This window comes from Pinus tabuliformis, chromosome 5_1, assembly GCF_031772625.1.
Source record: "Pinus tabuliformis cultivar Carrire ecotype Pingquan chromosome 5_1, CPIR1, whole genome shotgun sequence".
NCBI classification, from domain to species: Eukaryota; Viridiplantae; Streptophyta; class Pinopsida; order Pinales; family Pinaceae; genus Pinus; species Pinus tabuliformis.
The window spans coordinates 243,217,228-243,242,374 of NC_142305.1; the positions used below are offsets into that span (position 1 = coordinate 243,217,228).

Here is a 25,147-nt window from a genome sequence, read left to right on the forward strand (position 1 = left end):
AGAAGGAAGAGTCAAAGATAGATCTGACCACTCATATCTAATTTATTGGTGAAGGCTTATTCAAGTATACGCAAGATTTAGATTGAGTTGGAACTTAAAGAAGAAAGAGCACGCAAGAGTATGGGCATGAGATTGAAGGAGCATATGCATAAGGGGAGATACTATCAAAAACAGAAATTGAGTAGTTCAAGAGTGGATATTGGGAAACATATAATGGATCAAATATTTGCAGGTGATTACAAGGGGATTTTGACTACAGAATGAAATCATGCATGTAAAGATGAAGAGCCCACTTATCGGGGTAGTTCATTCATAAGAAGGAATGAATCACTTACCTTGGCCAAGGAGTATAGGAGTTCCCTCTAGCCTTTGACAAGAGGAATTACACATAGCAAGAAAATTTCACAAGAAGGGAATTTATTGACAAAAAAAGAGTTTATTCACATCACATGTAGCATATTCTCATAGTAATAATTCATCTACGAAACATCAAGTCCACATGAAGATATAGGAATGGTTATAATTAGTAACCTAATAAGTAGTCATCATCAACGTGTCCCTTTTCCATTGATGTTGAAGGGAGAGAGTACGTAGACACTAAAGAAACAGGAGGAGTTTGGAGAGAAAGAAAAAATTGAAGGAAAGAGAGTAGATATCGAGAAAGAAAAGGAGGCATTTTCTATCTAGCAAACTTTAGACCAACAATTTGACAAGGGGAACTACGAGTAGCATGACATGGGGAGTTTAGTCCATTATTGTCAATGACCATCAATGTTTGATGGTGTTTCCATCCATAATAAAGGGGGATATTGTTGGACATAGTGTTGGAATTGGTGAGAACCAATGCCATTGATGTCAAAGGGGAAGTATAAGGAATCACTAATATCATTAATAAGCCAAAGGAAGCAATTTAATAGTATGATGTATTAACAATCTCACATCAAATGATGTCAAAGTACATAGAAGTTTATTGAGTTTTTTTTGAAGTTGTGATGCTCAAATGAGTCCATGGTTGGCATGGTTGGATAGAACTCTTCACGATATTTCCAATGGTATATCACACTAGGCTAAATGCTTCTTGGTTGATAAGTTATGTTAGTTTGAAGTTAAGAGTTGCAATAAGGGGAAAAAGACCAAATTTATAAATAGAAACACCAAATTTGTTAAATTTCATGCAACTTTGGACCATATATTTGTCCTTGAGAGAAATTGATCACATATGTCATGTGAACTTGCACACTATTTAACAAGGTTAATAATCAACCATATATGGGTAGATATGACCATTGAGATTCACATGAATGATGGATGAAGCTTCAAGGTATGTGAAGGTTAATGAGGGCAATTCCTTCCATGTTGGTCCAATCCCTTAGTGACACATTGCAAGTGTCTATTAGACCCCTTAACTTAGTGATTGTGATGTGACACCCCTTACATGGATGCTAAGTTGGAAAATTAAGTCTGGACACGTGGAAAATAGTGACACATGGTGATTCGAGATTGACTTAAAATGATTGTTGGAAATAATACTGAGAGGGGGGGTGAATCAGTATTATCAAATCAATATAACTTTTTCATTTCCATATTCAGATTCATAAACCATGTATAACCAGAGTATCTATGATTCAATTAATCCATTAAATGATGATCTTTAGTTAGTTCAACAGAAATTCATTAACCATATGAGCAGTAAAAAAGTGTAGTAAAATGGAACAGATCATCACACACAAGAAGCACACACGAACACCATGATGTAACATGGAAACCCAATGTGGGAGTAAACCACCTATTGCAATATGTATCTATCTTCTTTCAATTAGAAACTTCTTTTACAATGCTTTTATACTGGAGCAGTCTTATACCAATACACAGGCTTCAACATATAGAATTCTAAAACCTTCTCTCGTTCTCCAGATTCTCCTGGAAGGGAGCTACAACCCCCTTAGCTCTTGTACTAGCCGATCCATTTACTAGTATGTAGGTGCCAGCCTACTGAAATGCTCCAACCTTTACTCGTTTTCCAGCTGCTAGTGGAAGGGAGCTACCACCCTGTTAGCTCTTGTACCAGCTGATGTACTCGTACATAGGTGCCGACCTACAGCAGGCTACAACCTTCGCTTTCATCCTCTAGGTACCACATTTCACACATTTTCATACTGGATACTCATGGAACAAAACATCATAATATGAAAAGCCATGTTTGATCCAATTTTCATACTGGACCCATCAATATCATGGAAGCACACAATCAATCAATCATTTGAATCGCCCAATCACCATATCATTACATATACAAGGATAATATGTGTGTTAGCAACCAGATCTAGTCTATCAGATCACATAAGGATAAGTCATTATGAACCTGATCCATTATAGATCTCATCCATCAATACTGAAGCTAAACACAATCAATCAATCAATCACTTCTCAGAATGTTGTTATCAGAACATAGTACCAGTAACCAGACATCACTTCAAAACCCAGACCACTGCAGTAATAGACCAAATCAGCTAAAACATATTTTCAGAGAAGTTCGCAACTTCACCAATAGAAAACTTGTGGGTATCCGCACTTCTACCTTGTCGAGGTTGCGGATCACCGCACCTGCACCTGCGTCTCGCCTGCGTACCTCCGCACCTGCGCTATGTCTCACTTGCATAGCTCCACACCTGCACTGTGTCTCGCTTGCGCAACTCCGCACCTGTGCTATGTCTTGCTTGCACACCTCTGTACCTGCACCTTCACTTCCCTGCGATTCTCCACATCTACACCGTATCGTGATCTGTGGGTATCCACACCTGCAGCGTCTTCTGATCTATGGGTATCCGCTCCTACATAGCCTACTGATCTATGGGCATCTGCACTGCACTTTCTTCTGATTTGCGGGTATCTGCACCTGCACTGTGTCGCACCTTCAGTCCTGTGGGTATAGATAATTTTTCAGGCTTTAAGTATACCCCAAACTATTAGATTTACAGATCTGATCATGCGTCAAGGAGATCTCGACCCATCAGTAGATCCGTCTTGTAATGCTCAGATTTCTCCTTGATACAAATCCAGCTATCACTCACCAACCGATCACAAGTATTTCAGATCTTGCTCACCTTAAGATATTCAACACATGAGTGTCATGTCCAATTGATCTCCCTCGCTTTTTATAGTCTAGGCCTTTCTCAAACCATGGACCAAAACCATAGAGATCCAATACTAGGGATCCAAAACCGAGGTTCAAACCTTTAGATGCAAAAACTACGGACCAAATCATAGGTTCAAAAGTGTTGGACTAAACACCATGGACCGCCCATAAGATTTCCCACGTGCACGCGATTTTTTTGCATGAAAGTGTGTGAACTGGGGTCCGCACCTTTTGAACTGTGAACCTGCGAACATGTCCGCATGTTCTAAATGATATGCCTACAGAACCTGCCGATGACTGCACCTTTTGATCGGCACACCTGCGAACTTCTTATTTTCTTCATTCTTTGTAGGCTAATCATAAATCTTTTCTACTGATCTATTGCACTTATGATCTGTCATTTGTATGAGTTGCCATCAAGGACAACACTTGAGCCGTAATGCCAACAATCTCCCCCTTTGGACTTGATGGCAAAGGTAACTTGTCATACTAAGGACTGTCATTTGATTCCTTTGAGTTGTCCTGCATCCCATGTATTATGTCACATCTGATATCTCTTCTGTAGATTCATCTGATTGTATATAAGTGAGATTTTCTTCTATGAGTGGGTTGCCATAAAGTACAACACATGCATCATAATGCCATCAATCTCCCGCTTTGGACTTGATGGCAACAACCAAACTCACTCTCCCCCTTTGACATCAAGGGCAAAGGGCGTACCAAGATATTCTCTTTCCTTGATAAACATTCTGCTGTCCACACTCCCCCTGAGTATCTGCTGAAATCTCTGAATGAGCTCCCCCTTTGTATATGCCAAGGTGTACCAATCTGACCATACTCCCTCTGAGTACTGCTGAAGTCTCTGTTCTATTGAAGAGTGTTGTTCATGCTCTCCCTAAATGTAAGCAAGGTCTGCAAAAAGATATTCTTCAAGAAGAACATGACTCTATACATCATAAATGACCTTCCTATCACCTAAGACTCATACATATATCCATCTCCCACCAAAATGGGGATATACAGAGCTTGACTCATGCACCCAATCAAGTGGGGATACATCAAGGTTTACACATGATAGCACAAGAGTATAACATCATCCATCCCAGGCATAGTGGGGAAACCAACATAGGCCATTACATGACCTTGATAATGACTGAAATATTTCATCATCCTTCTTATGCATGGGGGTACAAATTACATCATATGATGAGAAGAGATTTCATCAAGTGACTACAATAGATAGAGACACGCTATTACATCATGACCTTTACATTGAGTGAAATACATGACACTTATAACAGAGATTAAACATCTAAATAAGACCATGATAGTCATCAACAACTATCATACATAGTGAATGATTAGCTCCATAAGCATCTGCCAATAGCATCTAGACCAGCAACCTGTATTAGTGTATAAGTCATCAAGGTATGTCTGCATCAATTCATCCTTTTGAACAGAATTCTGTATATACAGAATCATTCACATTCTATCATATGTGAGAAACACCATAGCCATCCAGATCTGCATGAACCAAGTATCATCAATTGGGAACATCTGCATCAATCAACATATGTAAGTATCAACCTATCATCATATAGGTAAGAACTCATCATCATCATGTCTCCAACAATGCAACTTTGAATAATCATCCATGTATCTAGTACAGTGTATCTTGAGCTCAAAATGACTCCTTGATATCATCAACAACAACCATCCTCTTCCACATGAGCGCTAAGAACTATAGGAATCCTGCATCATAACTGTATTATATGATCTTTATGCATATGATGACAGCAGCATATGAGTGACTCATCATCAAGCAATGAAGATGTGTATTCAAGCTTTGTACTTCTCCTTAACCTTATGAAGATCACCATGTAAACACCATATATGTATCATCAAAGAGTCAACCATAAATCTGATCAACTATGTAACCCCAAGAATCATATGACAACAATATATAAGCATCATCACCAAGGACCATAATGCCAACAATGCATTATTAAAAGCATAAACTCCCCCTGAACTTGTGCCATCTGTTTATTGTTAGATCTGAACATTCATATATCAACAAGAATTATTAAGACATCATCATCATCAAGTTAGACGCAAAAACACTTCTAAACATCTTACAAGTGTCAAGAAATTTCCACACATCATCAGCAAATTGTAACCATTATCAACTAGAGAAAATAATAAACTGAATCATATCAGACCTTGCTAACATATACGCGACTGAGAAGTGACTAGCTCGCGTATATATGCGTCTTCCCTTTATCAAACTTGCGTATGAGATTTCGGAAACTGAAGTTTTACACTTTTAGCTCCCTCTGAGTCTGTGTATTGTGCTGTACCACATCTTTCTGTCTGTACTTCCTTCTTCTTCCATATCTTCAAGTGTGATGATGTTTTCTTCTTTTGGTATGGTGTCCATACTTTTTTCCTGCATTTCTTAGCTATATGTCCAAGCTTGTTACATGCATAACATCTTATATGTCTCATATTCCTTCTATAGCAGTCAAAAACTCTGTGACCGAACATATTGCAAACAAAGCAATATCCATTAAAGTACTTGGAATGTGATGATATTTCTGGATGATGACCTTGACCCATTCTGCATCTGGTTGCAACATGTCCAAGATTATGACATACATAGCATTCAACCTTATTCATAGTAGGAGCAAAATATTTTCTTTGAAGAATTTCTTTCCTTGGTTGACCTTTCATCTCCTTGCTGAGCATTTCAGATTTTGCATTAGAGTCCCTTGTCTTACTAGATTCACCTTTAACAGATTCATGAAAACAAAGACCAGCTTTCATAGCACGAGACATTTGACTACTAAGAATATCATCCAAAATCTTAGTACTATCTTGAAATCGTAAGAGCTTATCTTTTTCTTCTAATTTATCCTTCAGAATATTTACCTCAACCTGAAGATGCTCTTCCTGCTTCTTTATGTTCTCTTCAGCTTTCCTTCCTTCTTCCAACTGATGTCCTAGATCGAGAACTTCATTTTCTTGTTTTTCATGAGCTTGGAGAAGTTCGTTATTCTGATTCTTTGGTTCTTCAATATCTTCCTTTAGCGAGAGGATCGTAGCTTCAAGACTTTCATAGTAACTGGATCTATCTCTAAGTTTCTTGATTTTTGTGCTCTTTTCATTGACTTCATCTCTTAGTGATGTTACTTCATCCTGCAAATTTTTATATTTGTCCTTGAATAACTTCCTTACCTTGTTTCCTTCCTCTAGTTGAGCTTTTAGTTTGGTAGATTCTTCTTTGAAGGCACATTCCCTTTTGTTCAATAGATCTTGTTGATCTCTAATTTTGTCTGTAAGCCTTTTAAATTCTACCTCTATTTCATATCTTTCTTGCTCACCCATAAGAGCAAATTCAGTTGTTTCGCTATCACTTTCATCATTTCCAAATGGATAGATACCTGTATCACCAGAGGATAACAAATTCATACCTGATAGATCATTTGCTTGTTCATCTTCATCATGAAGTGATTCTGAATGTGAAGTGCTTCTTCCACATATTCCCCAATTAATTCTCCCACTATCATAATCTTTCTGAGATGTCTTCTTCTTCTTAGGTGCTTTCTTCTTGAGCTTCTTTCCCATTATTCTACGAATCTCCTTCAAGCGATCAACCTTCAATCAAAGGACCTTATTTGATGCCAATTGTTGGAAATAATACTAAGAATGGGGGGGGGGGGTGAATCAGTATTATCAAATCAATATAACTTTTTCATTTCCATATTCAGATTCATAAACCATTTATAACCAGAGTACTTATGATTCAATTAATCCATTCAATGATGATCTTTAGTTAGTGCAACAAAACTTCATTAACCATATGAGCAGTAAATAGGTGCAGTAAAATGGAATAAATCATCACACACAAGAAGCACAAATGAACACCATGATGTAAGGTGGAAACCCAATGTGGGAGAAAACCACCTGCTGCAATATCTCTATCTTCTTTCAATTAGAAACTTCTTTTACAATGATTTTATACTAGCACAGTCTTATACCAGTATGCAGGCTTCAACCTGTAGAATGCTACAACCTTCTCTCATTCTCCAGATTCTCCTGGAAGGGAGCTACAACCCCCTTTGCTCTTGTACTAGTCGATCCATTTACTAGTACATAGGTGTCAGCCTACTGAAATGCTCCAACCTTTACTCGTTTTCCAGCTACTAGTGGAAGGGAGCTACCACCTCGTTAGCTCTTGTACTAGTTGATGTACTAGTACGTAGGTGTTGACCTACAGAAGGCTAAAACCTTCTCTTTCATCCTTCAAGTACCACATTTCATACATTTTCATACTGGATACTCATGGAACACAACATCATAATCTGAAAGGCCACGTTTCATCCAATTTTCATACTGGACCCATCAATATCATTGAAGCACACAATCAATCAATCATCTGAATTACCCAATCACCAGATCATTACATATACAAGGATAATATGCATGTTAGCAACTAGATCAAGTCTATGAGATCACATAAGGATAAGTCATTATGAACATGATCCATTATAGATCTCATCCATCAATACTGAAGCTAAACACAATCAACCAATCAATCACTTCTCAAAATGTTGTTATCAGAACACAGTACCAGTAACCAGACATCACTTCAAAACCAAGACCACTGCAATAATAGACCAAATCAGCTAGAACATATTTTCAAATAAGTCGCAACTTCACCAATAGAAAACCTGTGGGTATCCGCACTTCTACCTTGTCGAGCCTGTGGATCACCGCACCTGCACCTGCAACTCGCCTACGTACCTCCACACCTGCGCTATGTCTCGCTTGCGTAGCTCCGTACCTGCACTGTGTCTCGCTTGCGCAGCTCCGCACGTGTGCCCTCTCTCGCTTGCATACCTCCACACCTGTGCCTTCACTTCCCTGCAGTTCTCCGCACCTGCACTGTCTCCTGATCTACAGGTATCCACACCCGCAATGTCTTATGATCTGTGGGTATCTCCTCCTGCATAGCCTACTGATCTGCAGGCATCCGCACTGTGCTTTCTTCTGATCTGCGGGTATCCGCACCTGCACCATGTCTCACCTGCTATCCTGCAGGTATAGATAATTTTTCAGGCTTTAAGTATACCCCAGACTATCAGATTTATATATTTGATCATGCGTCAAGGAGATCTCGACCCATCAGTAGATCCGTCTTGTAATGCTAAGATTTCTCCTTGATTCAAATCTAGCTATCACTCACCAACTGATCATAAGTATTTCAGATCTTGCTCACCCTAAGATATTCAACACATGAGTGTCACGTCCAAATGATCTCCTTCCCCTTTTTATAGTCTAGGCCTTTCTCAAACCATGGACCAAAACCATAGAGATCTAATACTAAGGATCCAAAACTAGGGTTCAAACCTTTAGATGCAAAAACCTGAACCAAACCATAGGTTCAAAAGCGTCGGACTAAATACGATGGATCGCCCGTAAGATTTCCCACGTGCCCGCGATTTTCTCTACATGAAAGTGTGTGAACTGGGGTCCGCACCTTTTGAACTGTGAACCTGTGAACATGTCCACACCTTCTAAATGATACACCTGTGAAACCTGCCGATGACCACACCTTTTGATCGGCGCGCCTGCGAACTTTTTATTTTCTTCATTCTTTGTAGTTTGATCATCAATATTTGCTACTGACATGTTGAACTTATGATCTGTCATCTGTATGAGTTGCCATCAAGGACAACACTTGAGCCATAATGCCAACAATGATGACATGGTAGGAAAGGATGAGGTTGTAGGTGATGATAATGTGGTAAGAAAGGATGATGTGGAAACCTATCATGATGCCATGTGGAATGTCCATATAGCATTTTTTGTTGCCCAATAGGGGCAAATTTTCATGACATGTGGAACCACTAATGGAGTTCCACGTTGCAATTGTGACATCATAATGACATCATCGTAGGGGTTTCCAATGACCCTTGGGTATAGGTCATGGATTCTTGAGCATTATTCCCTTTGAAAAATTTGCCCCTTGCGCATATATAAATATCCATCGAGATACAAATGAATGAGAAAGGTAATGGATCAACCTGTGAATGGATAGCTTTCATGGTTTGAGCGAGGATTTTAGTTATGGAGTTAGAGGTTCTATACAATCCCTACAATTTAGATTTCATTATAATGTGATTGTATTGTGGTAGTTTTATGTGGATCTTCATGATTGGTTCATTATATTCTAAGTTGGCTCTTTGTGATTGACGCACAATTTTTTTGGTTGGTTCATGACAATCTGATTGGATTAAGGTGTTTGAGGTGGTTATTTGTGAGTGGTATATGGTAGCTTGATGTGGATCACTATGATTAGTTCTTGGTATTTGAGTTGGTTGCCTATGATTGGCTTATGATAGTTGAGATGGATCTCTATGATTAGTTCATTGCATCTTGACATGATTCTTTGTGATTATTTTGTGGCAGATTAATGCAGCTCTTTGTGATTGATTCATGATAACTTGAAGTGGCTCTTTGTGATTGGCCTATGACAACTTTATATAGCTCATTTTGATTGGGTCATGGAATTTGAGGTGAATTTCTGTGATTGGATCGTGGTAGTTCAAGTGGATATCCATAATTGGTTAAGTTTCCTCATCATGAATGGGTGTTCATGTCCATTTTGGCCTTTGTAACATGTTAATAGTGTATAACATAAAATATATGCAGAGTTTAACTAAGGTTTACGATAGCACAATGGGTAAATTTTTTTGTTATTCCTCAGGAGGTTGAGGGCTTGAACTCAGTTAGGAAGGTTGAACTTAATTTTTATTTCACCCCAAAAATTTCCATTTTGTTGAACCAATAAATAAACGACGATGAAATTTTTTCATAACGGTTGCTAAGAAAGTGATTTTTGTAGACCGCACACCAGAAATATCCAATCTGTAGATAGATTAATATTTCTAATATTTGATGGGTCATTTTGAGGGAAAATTGAAATTTAGAAAAGGGGTTTTGGTTGGATTTTTTTTTTTTTTTGTGAATTGAAAATGGAAGCTGCAAACAATTTTTTGACGTCGGGGGGGGGGGGGGGGTCATGATTATTATCAATATGAATGTATGAATAACCTTTCATATTTTTAAGTTGTAGAAGATTAATGAATAACAAAAATGTTGATATGGTTGTCATTTGAGCTTGTGGATCCATGTTGAAACATTGTGAAAAGTGGTCCACTGAAGAAGAAGGCGGGTTCCTCCACCAAGGTTGGTGCATCTATCAAGTTGAAGCTTGCTGCAAGTTGATGCTTACATATTTTGGGCGTTGGTTCCTCCAACAAGTTGGTGAATATATGTAACCTAATTGAAGATGGCAAAAATAATTTGTGGTTTTTTCCCACAAGGGTGTCCACATATATCTGGTTTTCTCTTATGATAATTTGATGATGTTCTTTAGTGGCGCATGATTATGGTTATAGTTCTGATTGATTGGTAATTGTTTAAATTAATTAAAGCTTTACATTACACTGATTCACCCCCCTCTCATTGTAACCTTTACTCTAACACGAGTAATAGGTGTTTTGTTGTTTTCCTCTTGTGTAATAAATCCTCATATCAATCCATCATTGGTTCTTTGAGTTCCTTTATTAATTTAGTTAACAAAGTCACAATGCAATTTGAACCCATTTCTAGAAAGAAAAGGTTGATGTGGCTAAAACCCTCAAGTTTGTATCAATGTGTAAGTATGCCTATCAAACAAGATGGGAGATTCATGGAACTCTTAATAACCTTTTCTTTCTTACTTGACCTTGGTGTAGAATTCTTTGCCTCGTTTTTCTTGTCATTCACAATGATCAAGAGAGTGATAGGATGATTCTTTAAATTCAATTTGTTTACTTAATGCACACTATAACAACTTTTGATATAATTATTATGGGATGTTTGTATTGCCTTAAATTGTTCTAATTTGGATGATTTAATGGTGTCCCTAATTTTATTAGTGATTTATATATAATCTTTACACATTGCAAATACGTTTTGGTTTTTTATTGCAACATTTGGACATTTGTTTCTCATTATTGTGTTGAAATGGGATCATGAAAATCGAGGAAGACCCAACATAACCATGTCCTCATTAGCCTTTCTAAGAATAAACTATTGGTTCATATTTGAATACAACAATATGAGAGGTACCTTCGATCCATATTAAATTATTAATCATGTTAGATGTGCAGCCTTATCAAAATGTTAATCCACATTGATCTTATTAACACTAGCTACTATTGTGGTATTAGACTTACATTTTGTAATCCACTATTGTAACCATTTACTACCGTGAAGTTTCCATTTCTAACAATAACCATAGAGTTTATAAATTGTTTATTTTTATGCCATAAGTTGAATACCATTTATATTAATAGACATGTAATGAGTCAACCTTCATTGTAACTAGAGTTCTCTTTTTTTTTTTCTTCCTTATCGGGTAATAATGGCATTTTATGCTGGATAATTTAGCACAAATTCTCCTCTTAATTTTTCACTCATGAGACACACTTTTTTAATACCCTTAATCATTAACCTATTAGTTTTAGAAATAAAATCATTTCTTATAACATTGTGTAATGTGATGCATGTAATAAAATGAATTTGTTCAAATGTTTCAATAGAGTGTTCAACAACACAAAAATTGAGAGAGGTCCCAAATTCATCCATTTAATAACATTACACAAATATACATTGAGACAAGATGAGACAAGACCCATGGTTGTGCAATATTTTCTTTAAATGTTTATGTACCACCTTGATTTTTCTAAAAATGAACATGGACCTAGATTCTTGTGGAAACCTTTTAATTCTATTAGTAGAATAAATACCATTTACACACTTCTAATTATGTGATTCCTATCTCATTAATGTTTCTATTTGAACATTCTCAAATTATTTTAGAGGGCATTCAATTTAGTTAACTATTTATTATATATCCTGTTTTGATTTAATAAAGGCATATGTCTACACATCTTGATACATATTAAAATGGAATATATCCATTAAAAATTTAATATCATTCACATCAACGCATCTATATTTTCTTCCATTATTAGGAAAATAATTTCTATTTAAGTTTTAATTGGGTTTAACTAGCATGGATGAGAGGAATGATATCCTTTCCATGTAGATTCAATTACCATAAGTGACATGTTGAGTTATTATCTGATATATTGTTGTAATGGCTTCATGCCTTCTTTGATTATTCCCAAGTGGATAGAAAATGTGTATTCCCCTAGTATAATACCAAGATATTCCTACAAGGAAAAAAATAATTTCTACTTGGGTAGGCTATTTCCTTAATTTTAAAAAATCTAGTACAAAAGTTCAGTGCAAAAGTGTCTAAAATCTAATATCCCAAAAGATATTATCACTAATATGCAACACGAAAGATGAATGGATGTTAAAATATTTTATACACTCAAGCTATAAGGTATCACAAACCATTAGTCTTCATTCATATTAATTGAAATTAGGCAATGTATATATGACCTTCAACTAAAGGGACAAGCTCGGTAGTTAAGACATAACTTGTGGCTAGGTAGGAACAAATTCACTTTTTTTTTTCATTATTTCATTACAAGAAACACCCATCCTTATCTTAAATATATATTTAATTATAATATATGTTTCACACAAAATGGTATTAGTTTTAAGAATAAATATCTTATACAATGTTATGGGATCATGATTGTAAATGAATAGTGTTAGTAGATATAATAACCAACATGAAATGGTCCCTCTACATCCACTTCATTCTAAATAGAATTTAATGGGGGCACAAATCAAGAGGTGGGTCAGGAGTAGAAATCTCATCAAAATTGTGTGAGCGTTCTCCTTTTTGTGAGTGTAATATTGGTAATAAATGGAACTACCTTTTTTTTTCTAGATATACTAGCAATTAACATTTCATTTAAAAACTAACTCATTCCTTGCTCTCTCTCTCTCTCTCTCTCTCTCTCTCTCTCAAACCCACCTCAACCATTTCACCCCAACTCATTCTTCCATACCCCATTCTCTCTCTTTCTCTCTCCTTCTTTCTATCTTTTTTGTTGACACCTAATCCTTGTGATTGGGTAAATATATGTAAATAAATAAATGAGAAATTTGAACAGTCATCGGGAGATGAACTGAACAGTCTCTCCCTCGTGTATATAATAGACCTACCTGATTGAATGAATATACGAATTAGTTTTTCTGCCTAATCGAGTTACTACCTGGCCTGACATGGTATCAGATCCAACTCCTTTTTTAGCTCTCATGCTCCTTGTAACTCCTATGTCTGTCTACCATATTCCTTTTACATGGGCTCTCTGTCAGCTAGAAGGTGTCTGTCCATGAACGTTTTTTGTTCTGCCATATTCCATTTATAAAACCTACGCTTAGCATTAAACTGTCGCCTGACATTCATCTGACATGCGTTGGACATTCTGCTAAACGTTGGTTGCCTGACATTCAACTGACAGACTCTTATGAAGCTGGTGGATATTGCGGATTGTATCAATTTATGAAAATCAAAAGATAACATTACACCGATTAACTGATTTGTTTGATTGTTTCAACAGTTTAACTTTGTATTTGAGTCCGAACGGGCACTGTTGTCTTTAGCGCATGCACAAATATATAACCTTTAAACTATTGAAATGCTCGTCTTGGAGGATTTGAATAGCCTCTCACCTGTTATATACTCCTTACCAGATTTTCACCCGCTCTTTGTTCTTCCACCTTCCCGTTGCTGTTCATGGCAATGCCTTTACCAACTACACTTGATGTTGAATGTAATCTTACGTTATCTTTCAAGTGAGGGTTTAGTGTTCTCACTGAGCCAAGACCATTGGACAGAGATAAAAATGAAGGCATAAGCTCTACAACGCACAGTTGCACCTGTTATATACTTCTTACTAGATTTGTCCCGCAGTTGTGCCTTCTTGCCTTCTATCCTGGAGGGTATGTCTTTTGATTGTAGTTGCAATAACCTTGTCTCAATGTATATGCAAATAACCTTGTGCGTATAGCGTATTAACTACAGATTGATATATATTGTATGACTTCCATTGCTGGGAATTGGATAAGAATTGTGGGTGACTACCATTGCTCGGAATTGGATAAGAACTGTGGGTTATGCGCGCTGTAAAAAGGATTTTTGTTTCTTGGTTTACAAAATGCAAAGATAGTATCCTTTGAATGCCATTCTAGAGGATCTCTTAGTTGTCTAGAAATTAAATTTGGAGAAGCGCTTAAGTTTTTTTGTAGTTTTTTGGCGTATTTCATGTGGCTTAAAATGAGAGATACATCTGTCTCAAATTATTCTAAATACTTCTCTGCATGACACAATATCTGATAGTCCAAATTCGTGTGGGCTACATTCTTTAGTTTTTCTTTGGTGAACGCAGTGCTGTTGAGGGTATTTTATATTGCCATATTTTATGCTTTAACATTGTGCAGAAGCATGCAAATTGACATTTGAATCTGTTGTCCCATTATATCGGAACTATATTTTTTCATTAAGAGTAAAAGTTTTGCAACCAAAATTTTATTTGCTATAGTATGCATTCAATCATATCTATGGTGGGAATAGTTCTCACTGGCAAGGAGAACTATCTTGAATGGTCACAGATGATAAAACACACCCTCATTTTCAATGAGTTGTGGAAAGGAGTGTGTGTAGGAGATAGAGACAATGATTCAGTACAACCTACCTCAGACAAAGAGCTTGTCATTTGGGAAAACAAGAACAACAAATCTTATGCATTAATCACAACATCTATAAATTAAGAGGTGAGTCGCCATATTTCATCATATTCAACTGCCTTTGAAGCCTTACAAAAGCTCAAAGAACTCTATGACCCACATTCTGCACCTGAAGTTGTCCAACTCATGATTAAACTCTTCACTCTTGAACTGCAAAATAATGATCCTCTTTCTCTTGCATCTGAAGTAAAGTCTATAATGCATGATATCAAATCTACTAAGGTTGAATTGGATATTCCTCTTATCGTTTTTCTCAAGGCACTTTATCCTACTTACTCCAATTATCTTGAGTCATTGCAAGCAAATGGAAATCTCAAAGATATAACCTTTGACCCTCTTGTGAAAAATTTTGCTGAAAGAGAGAAAGCTTTTGGAAAGAAGATAACCCCTGAATCTTCTTAAGGGACTGTGTGCCTTGCTCATAAAGAAAAGCATCCTGCTCAAGATTCTACAAGAGGAAGAGGTGGACGAAGAGAAAGAGGAAGATATTTCAGAGGCAGGGCGGCAGACATTCTCAAGGAGAAAAGTCAGATTTTCATTACATTCGCTGCAAAAGAAATGGATCACATGATGCTTCTACATGAAAGCGACCATGGGATAAAATTGAGCAGAAAAGAAACCAACAGAAAGGTAAAACTGATGATACAGACAAAGGTAAAGCACCCGAATCCGCTCACTATGTTGAGGCACAATGTAACATTGGAGTAAATGAAGATTTGTTTAATGCTTCACTTGCTTCATGGAAAAATGATTGGTTGCTTGATTTAGGAGCAACCTGTCACATGACTCATAGAATTTTTTTTTTGAAGATTTCACTGAAAATGTTGATGGAGCAGTATACTTTGCAGATCAATCAAAAATCAAGGCATCAGGGATTGGCACAATCAGGCTCAAACTGCCTGCTCTTCCAGACTTTCTTCTGGATCATGTTCTATATCTCCCACAACTCAAGAGAAACTTGTTGTCCTTGGTTCACATCTGCCAGTAAGGCCACTCCATTCATATGTTTGATTGCAAGCTTGAGGTAAGAAAAGCATTTGACTACTCACTTGTCATGAGGGGAATAGAAAAAGAAAGGCTTCTCAAACTCCAAGGAACCTCTGTTCATGTACAAAATTTCTCATATAATTCTCATCATGAAGAAGGTACACTCCCATCAAGTTTATTATGGCATGCTAGATTTGGACATTTGAACTATGACACTCTCCGCTTGTTGAAGAAAAATGGTGTTGCTGGTTTGCCTACAATTCCTAGGAAACTTAAGCAATTTGATGCTTGCATTCTAGGAAAGCATAGCAAACAGTCTTTTCATGATTCACATTCAAGAGAACATAGGAAAATTGAACTCATTCACTCAGATTTATGTGGGCCAATGCCTGTTCCTTCTGCAAATGGAAATAAATATATCATGAAATTTATTGATGACTACACCAGAATGTGTTGGGTTTATTTATTGAAGAACACATGTGATGCTTTTCAAACATTCAAGAATTTTCATAAATGGATTGAAAATGATGCACAAGATCATATTGGGTCTATTCGCAATGATAATGGAAAAGAATACACATCAAATGAATTTGAAAACTATCTTCACCAAGGGATCAAACATCAAACAACTGTGCCTTATAATCCCCAATAGAATGGTGTAGCTGAAAGAATGAATAGGACAATCTTAAATATGGTATGATCCATGCTCTTCTTCAAAAATGTAGAGATAATGTTTTGGGCTGATGTTGTTCTATGTGCTGCATATATAAAGAAGAGATGTCCGTCTAATGCTATAAGAAACAATACTCCTTATGAATTGTGGTATGGACATGTTCCTTCGGTAAAACATCTCAGGGTCTTTGGTTCCACCTATTATGCTTTGATACCAAAGGTACATAGAAACAAACTTGGTGCTAGAAGTCATAAGTGTATCTTCCTGGGGTACTCAAACACCTCCAAAGCATACCGCCTCTATGATGAAGTAAATAAAAAGTTTGTTGTATCTAGAGATGTAATTTTTCTTGAATCATCCAAAACTGACAATGTTGTTGAGCGGCAACTTGATCACTTGGATAGATTCGCAAAAGCAGGATCATCTCAAGAATTTCATAATCAGATTCCACATCTTGAAGGGGGGATTCCTATACTATATCAACATGTAGAATATTCTTCTGAAGAACACTCTCCCCTACATAAAACTCCAACAACAGATGATGCTTTAAGTGATGTAATTGACAGAATTGGGAGACTCAATCTTGATTCAGTCCCAACTCAATCAACAGAGCAGCCTGGACCATCTCAAAGAGGTCCCCTAAAGTGGCTGACAAAGACACTTGAAAGTGTTCATCCTAATGAAGTTGGAAAGACAAGAACCAGAAATTCAAACCGGCAAAATGGAGGTGATGTAGATGACTCTAATTCACCTATTCATATGGATGTTTCTTATGATTGTGAATTGAACTTGTCTACAGATTTTGAACCAACTTCCTTCAAAGAAGCTGCTTCTCATGATGAATGGAAAGAAGCGATGAAAAAGGAGTATGATGCCCTCATAAAGAACGACACTTGGAAGCTCGTTGATCCTCCATTAGGAATCAAACCAATTGGCTGCAAGTGGGTCTACAAGAAAAAGTATAAAGGTGATGGCTCACTTGACAAGCACAAAGCTAGGCTTGTGGCAAAAGGTTCTGCATAGAAGGAAGGGGTCGATTATGAGGAGACTTTTTCCCCCACAACAAAATGGGCTACCATCTAGACACTCTTTGCACTAGCAGCTCACAACAGTTGGAAAGTCCATCAAATGGATGTAAAACTTTCTTTTTTGAATGGAGATATAAAAGAGAATGTTTTTATGTCCGAGCCTGAAGGATTTTCTCTGAAAGGACATGAACATAAAGTATGCAAACTTGTGAAGTCCTTGTATGGCCTCAAACAAGCACTGCGAACCTGGTATGAAGAACTAACTGAGCATCTTCTGAAACTCAATTTCAATCATTTTGATCTTGATGATGCAACTTTATTTGTTAGGAAATTTGGCAAAACAATTGTATATCTTGTGGTATATGTAGATGATGTTTTAATGACAGGGAACAATGAAAGCTACATTGCATCCATAAAGAAGGAATTGGGGAAAAGTTTTGAAATTTCTGATTTGGGCTATGTTCATTACTATCTTGGCATTGAAGTAACCGAACATCCAAAGTCCATATTTCTTTTTCAAAAGAAATACATTGGAGATTTGTTGAATAGGTTTGGCATGAGAGAGTGCAATCCTCTTACTACTCCAATGGAACAAAACTTAAAGCTCACATCTATTGAAGGAAATGAATTTGAGGATGCAACAAAGTACAGATAGCTTGTAGGAAGTCTCAACTACCTAACTACTACCAGAGCAGACATTTCATTTGTTGTTGGAATCCTCTCCACGTTTATGCAAAAGCCTTGTGAGGGACATTGGTGTGCTGCAAAAAGAGTTCTAAAGTACTTGAAGGGAACTCAAGACTTTGGAATCAAGTACACACACGTGGATGACTTCAATTTGATTGGATAATCTGATTCAGACTTCGATGGAGACAAAGAAACTGGGTTATCTACTTCAGGATATGCTATGAGTCTTGGATCGGGAGCTATCTCCTAGAGATCACACAAACAATCAATTTCGTGGCAGCAGCTGAAGCAACAAAAGAAATTGTGTGGCTCACGAAAATTCTTGAAGATTTGCAGGTAAAACAAGTAAAATCAATTCCACTCATGATTGACAACACCTCTGCAATAAACTTGGCCAAGAACCCAAAGTTCCATGATCAAACAAAGCACATCAATACTAAATATCATCTCATTTAACATCATGTTGAGGCCAAAACAATCCATCTCCATCATTGTTCCACAAATGAGCAAATTGCAAACATCTTCACCAAAGCGCTTGGAAGAGAAAAGCTTGAACGATTCAGAATGATGCTTGGACTCACCAACATCCCTTCAGATTAAGGGGGAATGTTGACACCCAATCCTTGTGATTGGGTAAATATATGTAAATAAATAAATGAGAAATGTGAACAGTCATCGGGAGATGAACTGAACAGTCTCTCCCTCATGTATATAATAGACCTACCTGATTGAATGAATATACGAATCAGTTTTTCTGCCTAATGGAGTTACTGTGTGGCCTAACATTTTTTTCCCTTAACCCCTCTATCCCTCCCTCTCTCACCCTCCACACCCCCCCAATCCCACCTCGACAATTTCCCATGAGCTTCTTCTTCCCTACCCGACACTCTCTTTCTCTCTTCTTTCTATATTTTTGTCCCTTAGCCCCTCTATCCCTCCTTCTCTCACACTCTCCACCCATATGATCCCACCACAACCATCTCCCATATTTTAAAGTCACTAGTTGCATAAATGTGTGCGTGTTCCTAGCCCAAGAAACACACACACTTTTTTACACTAAGAAAACACACATACTATAAAAATGCACGTGATTTTTTAAATATATTTCTTTTTCATGGCATGAATACTACATGCATGGTTACTTGGTTTCTTTGGATATAGGTTCATGATCACAAACCTAGTGGTTTGGGATGCAATTACATGAAAGCATCAAATTTTGAAGCACATATATATCTCTATCTTTGACAATTTTTTTTATGAGCTAGACAAATCCATTTTCCATGAAACCATATACCCATATAGAGTCGACTATATATATTAAATTAATAGTTTTTACTATTTTCAATAAAAAGAATTTCTACATATATCAAAATCTTAAAATACATTCATCATCTATTTTCTATATAATATTTTTGGGCCTCAACCATTTGAGGAAAAAATTGTATGGTGCACTAATAACATCAAGGCCTACATTGTAAAAAAATAATGTTTGATAATGTTAATAACCTAAATTTAGGTTGCACTAATGGAAGGCCTTGTAATTTCAAGGATATAATGGTATTCATAATTTAAAGAAAATATAAAATTAAAATTATGATTTCTGGAAAAATAGTTTAGAACAAAAATCTGTTCCCTACAACTCAACAAGTTTTTTGTACTCAACAAGATTCCATCATTTAGATACCCAAATGTTGCACTAACAAAAACATATGATTTATATTTTGCATAAAAATTAACATGTCAATGTTAGAAAAACTTAATATTCACATAGTTAGATGCAATTTCTATAAACAAAATTATATATTCTAAAAGCCAACTCATTTTCTTACATTTCATCTTTTTACTCCATCTTCAAATTCATAATGTAAGTTCATCTAATTATATCTCCAAGTTAACATACATTTGTATTTCCAATTTCCCATTTCCACTAACATGTTATGAGAGACCATCATTAGCTTAAACCCACCCAAGTGCTTTTTGGCCATCTTTAGAGAAAATTGTATGATATGCAACATTTCTCACAAGACTTTATTAATCAAAAGTTAAAAAAATAGTTATGACAATGCCATCTTTAGACATATGGGTGTTTTCATGAACTAAAAGAAAAAGTGTTAACAAATATGGCTTCAAAGTTGAAAACAGATAATATGCAAGAAAAATATAGAGAATACTAGTATACTTAACCCGAAAAAGATCCCAGCAAAACCAAGTTATCATGTGCAACTTGAGTTGAGGTTGGTTCATCATAGAAGCACTTAACAACCTAGAAGAAAAAGGAAAATATATCTCTATATCAAAATAGAAAAATCCTTACATTAACCTATTTGATTGATCTCTTCATTTCCACCACTAAACACCATATCTCTATTTCAAATGCCCTTGGTAATTTAGTAAAATTAGATATGACTTATAAATTTTTTATAATTTAGTCACTCTCGGTAATACTAAACCATGTTAAAATTTAGGAAATTTAGAAAATTTATCAAATAAAATAACTTACCCAAAATTAAATTATTTATTAAAACAAATTTAGAACTAAAAATTTCCACGAAAAGAAAATCTATAACTTTCTAGCTCCTATTTGCACTTTTACCATGAGCAAAGCTACGTGTGTGAATTGGGTGGAAAAAGAGACTTTAGAACCATCCATTCCAATGACTTCAAATTTCTTGTCGAAATAAAACAAAATCATCTGATGACTTAAGTGAAAATTTAAATTACTCATAACATTTTCAAAATAGAGCTGTTCAAAATTTAAATTACTCGCAACATTTTCAAAATAGAGTTGTTCACAGGTTAGATGCTAAATTTTGTTTTGAAATTTTTGTTTAATATTTTTATAATGAACATGGTATACCGCTTAAAAAATAAAAATAAAAGATAGAAAACTTAAAATCAGAAAGTAGGTTTAAAAATTCAAAGAAACTTAAATATGACATTCCAAATCCAATTTAGTTAAAAACCTTCCACCTAACCAACAAAGTTTAATTATACATTAATAAAGAATAAATCAAAACACTAAGATAATCAAACCACCTAAATAGATTATACCAGGTTGGGAAACAACGCTCATAAATTTAGTTTTCCACCTTATAGATATATTTAATCATATTTAATGTAAACAACATCAATATAAAAAACCATTAGTAAATTTTGGCATAAGCCAAAGCTTCCAAAATCCAATAACAATGATATGCTAAATACCACCATGAGGGCTATTCACTTCTTGCCCTTTCAGTTCATTTTTCCTTCCTTGCAAAAGTCTTGGAGCTGCACTATCATCACAGTTATATCATCAATAGACTCTCTGGCTACTGCTACTTCTACAAGCTTTTTACAAGCAACCAGAAGACCTTCTCCATGCTCCACTCCCAAGCAGAAAGGCCTGGCAATATCCACGGCCTCCTGATTACTGACCACATCCCACAGCCCATCTGATGCCAAAATTACAAACTCACAATCAGATAAAATTTCAATGATTCTGGTCTCTGGTTCAGATGACACCAATTTTTTCATATAGCCATTGCCTATTGCCCTAGATACAGCGATCGGTCCAACTCGTGAAATTCCATAGTAATCAGTTACAGATCCACCCAATTTCTCTATGCGTTCTCTCTCGTCCTCCCTCCCAGGTTTGTGATCACATGTCAGCGCTTCGGCCTCACCTGCACAAGAATCACCATCTCTACTCCTACTAATAACTGCTCGTGAATCCCCAGCATTGGAAACCACTAGGTTTCCATCTATAATAAGAGCAGTTACACAGGTACTCCCACCCCAAAGCCCTAGTTTCAAAAATTCCTCATCTGTTCTCAAATACCCAGCTTTAACAGCCTCCTCAAGATTTTTCTTACTAAGAAGATCAATTTTATTAGCAGTGTTAATGTCTGATTCTCCAGCTAATTCTGATTGTTCTCCCAGTAGGGCGTTGAAAATATTGTGTCCAATATTTTCAGCTGCAAAATTTGCTGCTTCCCAACCGCCGTGACCATCAAACACACCCAAAAATGAGGCCTTCACGTTTCTGAATTTAGAATTGGGATCGTCAGCTGGAAGAAGAATATTAACCGTCATGGCTTTGTGGGTGTCCTCCATTAATTTTCCTGTCCCAGGAGCCTTTTTGGATGAAACTGCGTAATGAAAACCTTTCACATTCATTTCTTCGGGAAGCTCCACGGCCTCCTGGGATGGCGCAGGCCTCAGGGGATGGCCATACTCAAATACTATTTCTTCCTGGGAATTTTGATTCGGACTTATTGGGGATGGGAATGAAGGGGATCTCGATGGAGGAGGAAATGGTAAGGATTCATGGGATGATGAGGAGTCACCTCCACCTCTTCCTCTGACAAATCTTTCTGTGACAATTGACATCCAAGAAGAGGACGCCCACATTGAGATGTACAGATTTCTCCCCAAGACACAGATAATAACGAAAATAATTGGAAAAATTCTTCTGCGATCTGTGTCACTCCTCGTTTGCGAGGCTCGGAGTCTCTGAACGTATATGTATAGTGATTTGTAATTCTGAAACGGCTAAGTCTAAACTTTTATATATAGATGGATGTGTAACGCTCAAATGACGTAAATTTGAATTTGAATCGGCTATAGCTATCGTCGCTAGGCTTTCTATCAAAAGGTGAAGTGACTCCGTCAGGAAGGGCCCCCTTATCTAGTGCGTAGTTTGTTTTTTTCCTCCATCGTCGAACTCTCTCAGCGAGTCTAATAACAGCCATTTAGTCTAGTCGACTCTACCGCAAGGACCTGATCTTAGTTGTATGGACCCTAATTTTATGGATCCAAGAGAATTGAATCTGCTTCTCGTCATAGAGGGCCAATGACTTAGGCACATGACTCTGATTTTAATTGTATGGATCTAAGAGAATTGAATCAGTTTCTTGTGATGGAGGACCAATGACTTGGCACATGACTATCTTTCCTGATAGAGAGCCAATGACTTAGTACATGATTTTAATTTCTTTTTTCCTCCATCGTTTAACTTTTTTTTTTTTGACTAGTCTAATAACAACCATTTAGTCTAGTAGACTCTACCACAAGGACCTTGATCCTAATTGTATGGACCCTAATTTATGGATCCAAGAGAATTGAATTAGAGGGCCAATGACTTGGCACATGACTTCAACCAACTAGATTACCCATGAGGTGATATAATGTTTAGTTTAATGAGGCAACATTTTATAGAAGGTAAAACAATTAAAGTGGTGATATGGTCTATGAACTTTTTTCCCTATATATGCATATTGGATATATAGTGTGTTGTTTAATAAGGTAATTTTTTGGTTCTTTTTTCTTTTCTTTTTTCTATATTTTTTGTTTATTTATTTGGAATTTGATTATAATTAGAAAATTTGTATCTTAAAGTTGTTGTGTCTATGCATTTAGAGTGTCTTAGGGATTTTTAGGGTATTAAATTTATTTTTGCATTCAAAAATTCAATTTAAATGATAGAATACTATTGTCTTAAAAAGAATTGACTCATTTGATTATGATAAAAAGGCCAAAAAAAAGTTGTCACATTAGACAATACTTAATATGTAACACAACGTCTCTTATTTAAGTATGGGGGTTTACGCAGTGCATTATATTATATATCATTTTGGGATTCAACTGCGTTAAGTAAGTCATTCATGTATGACCATTTCCATGAGAGGTAGTAGTAACTAACTAATTTCTCATGATTTTTGAATAGTTCACTTAGCACTCATTGCATCGGGTAACATAACAACCTTATTTTTGGTATAAGGTTGTTATGTTACATCGTATGCCATCTCATAAGAGTCAAGGTGCCTAGCTATTGACATTCAACATGTTGGTAAAGTAAGTTTTATGAGAAGTTATCATTTAAGTGCATGTGGTGGCATGTGGTGGAGATTGTAGTGGTGATAGAAGTATTGTATATATCTTAAATACACTTACTATTTAATGGAGAGTTTGTATGATGTTTCTTGTCATTGTTATTAAAGAGAGGTGCCACAATTGAAACAATGAAGCGATCTAGAGGTTTGCCTAAACTATGGAGCTAGAGAAATGTTTTCTTTTATAGAAGATTGATATGTGTCAGCATTTATGGTTTCTCAATGGTCAAGTTGATCAACCATTAGTGTAATTAGTGAATATAGTAAGATTAATCCAATAATTTGTGAATATAGTAAGATTGATCCATTTATAAGGCTATCTTAAAAATGAAAGTGATACTAGTACTTTTTGGATCATCAACTTCCAATATGTTTTCTAGGGCTTTCCCATGTGTTTTTAGAGGCTCTAATGTCCATTGAATAGGCACTTAAATTTTTCTTTAAATAATCTTTTTAACAAGCTAAATAAGACCTAAAAATAAAGGAAAAATTTAGGGGCAAAATTTCGCAAATTGCCTATTTTTTGGACATTTTTTGAAAAAAATACCCACCCATTTGGTTGGAAATTCATCTATTTTTTACACATATATGATACAATGGGAGATATTCCCCAAAAAATTACTAATTTTAATAGTAACATACATTTTTTCATTGAATATTTATCTACATTATATATGTATGAATTTTCAAACTAGAATAGTTGCCTATAGTATTATAAATAGGCATAAAATTTATATCCTTAAAAAATACCCTATTAAAAATGAATCAATAATTGAATAGATAAGGCTCCTATTTTTCATGGATACCTCAACTTTGCTAAACTCAATGTGTGTTATTAATGCTCTATTTAGATTTTCCTTAGCTTGTTAGAAAGATGATTTATAGCATAAATTTCATGCCCAACCATTAGGTATTCAAACATCAAAAACACTTAGGAAGCCCCCAAAAAATACATTGAAAGTTAATGACTTGAAAAATGTTA

General features: G+C 36.0%; 1 pseudogene; it reads right to left on the reverse strand.

Moving 5' to 3' along the window:
- Positions 1-21,526: 21,526 nt before the first annotated feature.
- On the reverse strand, positions 21,527-22,684 carry LOC149164320 (putative protein phosphatase 2C 53 pseudogene; annotated as a pseudogene).
- Positions 22,685-25,147: the final 2,463 nt, after the last annotated feature.